Source organism: Octodon degus, unplaced genomic scaffold (assembly GCF_000260255.1).
Source record: "Octodon degus isolate 3935 unplaced genomic scaffold, OctDeg1.0 scaffold00446, whole genome shotgun sequence".
NCBI classification, from domain to species: Eukaryota; Metazoa; Chordata; class Mammalia; order Rodentia; family Octodontidae; genus Octodon; species Octodon degus.
In genome coordinates this window covers 317,832-326,830 of record NW_004525022.1, presented here as the reverse complement: position 1 = coordinate 326,830, position 8,999 = coordinate 317,832, and positions in this window count along the sequence as shown.

Sequence of the window (8,999 nt, the reverse complement as noted above, 5' to 3'; positions counted from 1 at the left end):
TATTTATTTATTATTTTAGCTATTTTTCTCATTGCTGGGACAAAATACTTGACATCCAAAATTAGAGAGGACAGGTTTATTGCAGATCAGTTTGTGGAGGTTTTAGTTCTTGCCAAAACAGAGTGACAGAGAGAAAAACAGTTCTAGAAAATCTTGGATGTCAAGTATTTTGTCCCAGCAATGAGAAAAATAGCTAAAATAATAAATAAATAAATAAATTAAATAAACTAGAAATAGACCAAATAATGGTAACCAAAGTGCCAGAGTGCCAAACAGAGAATAACACTTCTGAATGAACAAATATTGTATGAAACAATAAACATTTGTGATTTACACCACCAAGATTTTAAATTTGTGCCACCATATAACAAACTTTAACCTAGTTACTATAGACTTAGGTCTAGACCTACGTTCTGCATAAGAAAATGTGCACCTGAAATATAAGTCACTGACTGAATGGTCAAGCAATTGTTGACAAAGAAACTACTGCTGAAAGCTAAAAGGACAATGATCTATATAATTTAGTTACAACCATTGTAAATAAAAGCTTCAGGAACTGCAGTGACTTGGAGGCCTGATGATTTCTCTAATATACTTCAATGCTAGAGAAAGATGGGAAAAAATAGAATGCTAACAAAATATTAACTTGACTGATTATTTGTCTAGTTATATGAGATGAGAACAGTGCATAAGAAACAGCAGCACGCAAATAAGAATAAGAAATGGAGCATGTTCGTAAATTCAAATTGTAATTAAATAACAACTTGGAAAGCTACCGAATAATTTTCTTGGAATATATTTTTATTCCTTCAGAATTTTGCACCATTTTAATGTCTTCTAGTACTGATGCTTTATAAATAAATCTAATAGAGCCTAATTGCTTTTACTCCACTCCACTCTCTTGTCTTTTTGCAGAAACCTAACCAATGCTGCAAACTGAATAATCTAAGTTGGATATACTACCTGCTGATGGTTGTTCCATAGAATTTTTTTCATAGAATATACTGTTTCCCTTTAAGCAGTAGATAGTTTTCATTAGTTTTATATCAGTAAGAATATTTTTTTCAAGCTGTTATATTCTCCACTTCAGGAGTACTTCTTAATCTTATGTTAAGCCCTCTTCCTCTATATATTGTCTTCTAATAGCTTGAATATCTGTGTTTTCCTTCAGTATTCTCTGTGATGATTTTGTCTTTTCTCTATATTAGTAATTGGATCCTGATCTTTTCACTTTACCCTCCTTCACATTTTCAAAAATTATTCATTATTCATTTAAGGTGGATTTTTAAAAATTTCAGCTAATTTCCTTAGTTATCTCAATTTTTAATAGTTTTATTAAATATTTATTTACCATTTTCTAAATATCAGGCAAGATTATAAGTACTAAGGATACAGGTATGGACAAGATAGGCAAGATATCCCTCATGGAGACTAATTTCTCAATACCTTACTTCTACATCTTGTTTTTAAATTCCTCCTTATCACATTCATATTGTTAATATTGTATCATATTTGTACCAAGTTTTTCTACAGCACACAATAAAAGTAAATTTTTGTACTTCTTTAGGTTTTATTCAGGTCACAAACATTTTTCCATAATTTTATTGAGAAATAGCAATGAGACAGTTTCAAACCAAATTTGGTTGGACAGTTTCAATAATTAACACATTGCATACATTCTTCCTAGTGGTTAATTGCTGTACAAGATGCAGACATGATATCCTATCTACAAACACTATTAGAACAAATCCCTCTATTCATTAAGAGAATGTAACTATATATCTATTCTAACCATTTTGAATACACAGATAGAAAATGGACATTCATCTGTGTCCCCTTTTTTGTTTAGTTCCATTATTTCAATATTATAGGTGTGTTAACTCAGCAAAATATTCTAAAAGAGTCCAGTAGTCCATAATAGTATTGGGTCTTCTGCTTCACTGGCCATGCCAGAAATTGTTGACCTGAGTGCCCTACAGCTCATGGCTTTACTTCTTATACTTCATTTATAAACTTTTCTGTTGGATGGTTAAGACCAAGATAAAGCAGGACCTATGCAATAGATCCGTTATATGTACTTTTTCCCCTCTCCTTTCCTTCCTTTTAGAGTAGCTGCCTGAATGCTTCTCAATGACTTTGTCTCTTCCACATATTTATGTGAAATTATGTCCAGGATATTTCATTTGTGTTCTTAGCCAGCTCTTCTTCCAATATTATCATAACTCCCAAACCAATCTAAGTGATACTTTCCACAGGAAAGTCAGGATAACTTGTACCAAAATTGTATATAGAGAATTCCAACACAAGCTTACTATTAGCATATGAGCAGATTTTGACTGTCTGGGATCTTCATTCAGTGTTAAATTATGCTCCCTTCTGCATTCCTTCTACCTTCCTGAAAAATGTTCCCTCAAATTTCCTCTTCACCAATCCCTCACTCTGGTTATACAAATGATCTCAACAAACTTTGTTCTCTTTTCTTTCATTCATTTGTAGTTATTTCTTTTTTGTATTTTGTCTTCTTCCAGAGCAACATTTCTACTTTCTTTTTCCTTCCCTAAACTTCCACATTCCAATCTATCTATCAGTAGTAATCCTTGAGAAATGGTGAACTTTTAAAACATTTTAATATACACTATACTTGGCTCTGTAGACGCTGATAAAACAATAGTAGTTCTCTCATTGCAACACAGTGATTGGGTCTGATCTTCTAGGCTAAATAGGTTGAAAAGGTTTGTAAATGCCAAACCGTAACCAAAGCCATGATCATGTTCTTGGAAAACACACTAACAAGTTCTTCATACTAGTGGAAGTGTTTTTGACTCTAGTTGATCTTCAGTGCCAACGACACATGCATGTGCACGTACACACACACACACACACACACACACACACACACTTTAGAAACATGAGAAAAGAAGGCAACAAGTGGCCTTCAAAAACTCTTACCTCCTCCAAAACTTATCCCTTAGATAGGGATGGGAACATACCAAAAACCAAATACATGAAGTGACTGAAGCAATAGAAGATACAGAAAAGCAGTTGCATAAGATGTTCAGCAAGCTTAAAGATGATTCAATAGGTGAAAGACATAGAAAGAAATGCAAATGGCTTTAAAGAAGAAGCTAACAAAAACTTTCAGGAATTAATGAGAATGATACATGATATTGATGGCTTTGTTAGTAAAGAATTAGATATATGAAAACAAACAGAAATTCCAGACATCAAAGTTTCTATTGAAAGTAAGAGCAGCAGAAATTAATGCAAGGAGAAACTGTCAGAACTAGAATAAGGTTGGTATAATATTCCTGTTTTTTGTCTCCATGTCTTGAGCCCAAGTTTAAGACTAAAGCAAGATGCTCAACATCAGAGTGTGGATACTTATGTGTCACTGAGGTCCCCACACATGTTGCCAGCATCCCCTGTGATGAACTCAACCCCTCAGTGCCACTACATTTCCACAGAGCACTCACGAGCTCTGAGGTAAGGTGTCTGTCACCTGAACTGTGTACCAATGCCAGGCAAGAGTGGAGGGTCCAGAATTTAAGGGACTGCATAGCCAAGCTGGTGATCAGGGCTTCAGCATGAGGTGGAGCATCTCCTTAGGGTGGTTGCTCTGGGCCACGTACTTGCTATTCTGCTCACTGTGCACAGGCAGAGTGCTGAGACAGGCGATCTGGGGAACCTAACTTTCATGATCAACCCTGTCAGGGCACAGGCTATGGAACAGGTGCCTCTCCTGCCCACGCTCTTCCAAAGGGCACTGATTTCAAGAAATGTTAGCCAAGGAACATCATGAGTGACAAGTAAAGACCATCAGCACAGCCACCTCTTGCTAGCATCTGATCAGGTCTTCAGATATATAAGTTACCAATGCCTGCCTATTTTCTAAGTCCCTTCTGGCTATTTCAGAGAAAACCCAGGACCAAAAGAAAAATGCTCTACACTATGGATCTTGGAAGGCATTTTAATGTTACACTAGTTCACTGATGGGATCTCATTCCAGATCATCAGCCCAGAATCAGTTTGAGTTCACTTTAAATAGAGCTTGCAAGCAGGAAGTACAGAGCTGATTGCTGGTTATGACATGACTGCTCACATGGATTATATGGATCAAGTCATATGTTGTCAGGCAGATTTGTTTTAAACAGACTTACTTAGAAGAAATTGTTCATCATTAGTGAAGAACATGTTGGGAAGGAGGGAGTTTAAGCAGAGCAGGTAGAGTTGAGTGCATCCTTTACAGGGCCAGTTTTTTCAGGGCATGACACATAAAGTCCTTGAAGTAAGCTGAAATAAAAACTAGACATATACATGTTTAAGTATAAAACACAGATATTGCAGGTGGATGTGGTCAGGTTGTTCTAGCTGGCTATTTGGAAGAAGCAGCTGCATGCAGACAATCAAAGCTACCTGAGCTTTGATTTATAAATTTGTGATTACACCACAGCCTCATTTTTTTCAGATGCCCAAAAGGCAGGATAATAGCAGGCTTGTTAAACTCTCAGTTCCCCACCTGATGTCCAAATGCTGGAGGAGAACACATGTCCAAAGAGGAGAGTTTCAGCTCTGTCATGCATGCACATTTTTGTTTTTTCAGTATGGTGGATTAAACCCAAGGTCTTCATACTGTGCTAGAGCCTCAGCTCTACTCCATTTTATTTTTTGCTTTGGGAATAGGTCTCACTAAGTCACATAGTTGCCCAGGCTAAACTTGAACTTTGATATTCATGAGTCAGCCTCCTACAGTGTTGGAATTATAGATGTGCACAACCATGCCTGATTTAAAATGATTATAAGTAGCAAAGTTTAGTCTAGGTCACCTACAGGATGGGCTGTGCCGTCTGGACAGGTTTAAGAATTCCCTCTGGGCCTCAGGAGGACCTCAGCTGAAATCAATAGACAATGAGAAGGGGTTTCAGCAGTCAGCAGTGTTTAATTCTGTACCAAGGAAGCACAGGTCTTGTCTTAGTTACTCTTCCCTTCTTGCTGGGGCAATTACCCAACACTCAAAAAGAAGGAAGGAGAGGTTATCTCACAGTTACTGGAGATTGCATAGCTTAAAACAGCCTGAATTACATAGCAAGAACTCAGGGCCTTATTTTCTCAGTAGAGAGGGTCAGTGCCTCAGTCTTCTCCAAACACCTCCTCTGTGCTCAAGGCAGCCTCAATCGCAGATACTGTTGCCCTGCAGTACAAGCTATGGAGAAGAAGCTGGGGAAACACCATGTCCAGGATAACCCTCTCCACACCTCAGAGAGACTACAGCCTGAGGGGCAGCTCAAGATGCAAGTTCAAAGGTTTAAGCCTCTGTATCCCAGGCCCTGGAACCCCACCCTGGACCTCTGGCCCCACCCCTTTCATTTGCTGTTCCTCAAGCATCATCTTTCCTATGACTTACCTGAGCTTTTGGGAGGAAAACAAGAAGCAAAACATAGCATTCTGTCCCTGGGCCCCCAAAGTTTCATGCACATCCCTTTGTCCAAAAGGTATTTTAGTTCATCTCTAAGAATTGCTAAAGGCCCAACAGTTTAGCATTGCTGAAAAGTCCAAGTCCCAAGACTCCTCCAAGATTCAAAGCAAACTGTGAACCGTGAGCCCCTGTACAAATGAAAAGTGAAACACTTCCAACATTTTAAAGGCACAAGATAAACATTGCCATTCCAAAAGGTATATGCAGGAGGATAAGAACCACTGGGGCTAAAACAAATCCAAACTCCAGCAGGACAAACATTAAGTCCTTTGGTTCAATGTGGAAACATCTGAAGCAATCTGTGGCAAATTGTGAGATTTGTGTGGCTCCATCCCTATGGCAAACTTGGTGGTAGCTCTCGTGGCTTCTCTCAGCTGGCTTTGCTCCCTCTGAAGTTTTCCTTAGATGACCCACATTCCTGGTTTTTCCAAACATTTGGGATTTCAACTGAATGGGTTTTTCACTTATATCTTTACACACTATCCTCTCAGGGGCACACCGCCTGTCCTCCCAGGCCTTCTTCTGAAATCTACGTGGAAGCCTTATTAATCTCAGAACTCCTGCATTCTGTAGTCACCTAAAACCAGTGACACATGAATGATGCCAAGGTCTGATGCCAGCTGGAGCAGTATCCAGGCTTTCCTCTTTGCTTTAGGGGTCAAGTGTCTGGATCACTGAGTACTCTGACTCTGATTCCAGGAATAAACTCTTTATGCCTGTGCAGTTCTGGAATCTGGTATGGCTGTTGCCCCCATTCTGCATCCTGGAGTAGCTAATGCCTCCATTTTGGAACATGGAACTCTGCTAGATTTCTCCTCAAAGCAAGTCCTTCACCCTTGTGACTCTGAGGCTGCAAAGGGTGAGAACTTGCCACCTCCTGTGATGTCTCAGGACATGTTTTTTACTTTCCTGTTCCTCCTGGACAATGAAGATCTCAGATCTATCTTTGCAGTCCATAGCCTTCCTGGTGCTTCCTTTCTGGCCAAACTCACATTTTAAATCATTCTGATGGTCTCTTTGCTTTTAATTCTCAACATATAGTTGACTAAAGGCCCCCAACAATAACCATGTCACTGCCCTAATATTCAGCTGTGTTGAATTTTCTTTGAAAGATCAATCAGTCTTCAATGTTTAATATCAGTCTCAGGCAGTCTCTGGACATGGGCAAAATTCAGACAAACTTTCTGCCAAGCCAAAACACAAATGATCTCTAGTCCAGCAACCAATGCAGTCCATCTTGCCAGCAGAAATCTCCCCTGCCTGGAATGTACAGGAAAGATTTCTATCAATCTTCCTTTCTGAGCTCTAACCAGAATCTTTCCTGCAGAACAGCCGAAGCTATTTCAGAGCTTCTCTTCTAGGCGACATCTCCAAATATTTCCTATCTCTACCCATAAGCCATTCCCAAAAGCTTGCAATCCACATGGTCAGGATTATGCACAGAAAAAAATCCCACTCCTCTAGTATCAAATTCTGTCTTAGTCATTCTTCTTTTGTTGCTGGGACAAATACCCAATACTCAAAATGAAGGAACAATTAATTTGATTCAGTTACTGGAGGTTTCATAGCTTATTTATTTATTTTTATTGTATTTTAGAAAATGGTCTACAGAGTCTTACTAGTAAATTAGACTCATAGTGATCTGCCTGTTGACAGCCTCCCAAGAACTGGGATTACAGGCACATGACACCACACCCAATCTTGGAGGTTTTATAGTTTTAAACAGCAAAAACTCCAGGCCTTATTTGCTCAGCAGAGAGGGTCAGTGCCTCTGTCTTCTCCAAACCTCTCCTCTCTGCCCATGGCAGCCTCAATCACAGACAGGTCCTTACCCGTCTGTGAGTAATGGGTAACTGCACTGCAGAATGTCTCCTGGTGGGACCCCGTCATGTAGGACAGTGGGACAAAAGGTATCTCCATCCTCCTGGGCTGGTCTAACCAATCACCTGGCAACAACTCTCATATCCCAGATATAGCAATATCCAATGGCATCCAGTCTCTAAAGCCCTGTGGTGAGTCCAGGAGCTAATCTTATCCTCATGCCCAAATTCCTAGTGGGGACAGCTTTAGAAGCGGGCCTGAATTTCATGCAGTGCCCAGGATCACTTTCAAAGTCCTGTGATCAACATTTGCCCCATTTTCTGTCCCACTTCTATGCAACCTAGGGAATGGATGGCCCCAGCTCTTCTGACCCAGAACTGCAACACGGTACTCAAGCAAGTGATGTGTTCTTCACCAGTAGCATGAGCTGACCAAGACTGATGGATGAATTGTCAAGTTGGAGGTGAGGGCAGTAGTGTCTCTCAGCCCCACTTTCACACAGTGAAGCTACTAAGCTGGTTATGTAGTCTCTTCTTGTACCCTGAGCATATGGGGTGTGATTTTTAACTTGTATCATGGTGATTAGTGAGGTAAAATGAGGAAGAACCAGGTCCAACAGAGCCCTTGTAGAAGATGGCTTCCTGTGAACTCTGTCAGTGGGTTGGTGTGTGGCTCTCTGTTGGAGCCGACACCATGAGGGAGTGGGGAGCATAAAGTCTGGAGCAGAGGTATGGTACCTATGGGGCGCTTGGTTTGTGCTGCACGTGGCTAGCAAGTAGGCTGCTCCATGCCCCCCAGTGCACGTTGGCCCAGGGCTAATTCTAGGAGGTATGGCTGATCTGTTGAAAGTTAGATCAATCTGGAATCCACGTGCTGGTTCCCTTGGTCCAGGGCTGAGGCTATTAAAATCTTCTAGTCCCAGCTGATGGAGTCTCATGCAGGTTTCAGCACTAGCTTTCCCTGGAGGACTTGGGGGGTCTGAACTGCGTCTTGAGGTCATGTTGGATACTTGAGGCTTCAGAGCATCCCAGGAGTGGGCCCAAGCTCTGAATCTCTGGATGAGTCAGGCTCATGTGGATAGTTGGTATAATGAGTGCGGATCCTCCAGTCAGGCAGGAGCCAGGGGGGCACTATAGATATGGAACTGGCTTGCAGGGGACAGGCAGCATTAGAACTGGCCACAAGTCCAGGTCAAGAGAGCTAGAGTGTATATGGAGGCCCCTAGATCTCAGCCACACATTGGCAGAAAGGTAAGTTTGAATGCACCAACTCAGCTGGTTTGGGCTATGAGTTGGCCGGCAGGGCAACATGACCCTCTCCCTGTCCCAAAACTAGCTAACTCTTTCTGCTGGATACTGTGTGGCTCTGTAATAATGTCTGGAGGTGATGGTCAAGCCTGCTGGTGCCTCGTCTCTGACTGTCTCGCAGATGGACAGAAGAGATGCCCAGGCTCACCTGTGTAGAGAGCATCTATGTTCTGTGCCTCTGCCCCAATTCTTGGCCCTTACACACAATGGTCTCTTCTGAGGCTGTCTTATGTTGCTTGGGATGAAGGCCAGGGAGTTGCCAGGGTGCCCCTGTTTTATTTTCTGGCCTGTGCTCTGGTGCCACAGCCACACAGCCTAGTGTCCAAGACCTGGGTGGCTGCCAGGGTGAGAATTTTCTATTAACCATAGATTGTTCTCAAAGTCTCTTGCTTGCACAC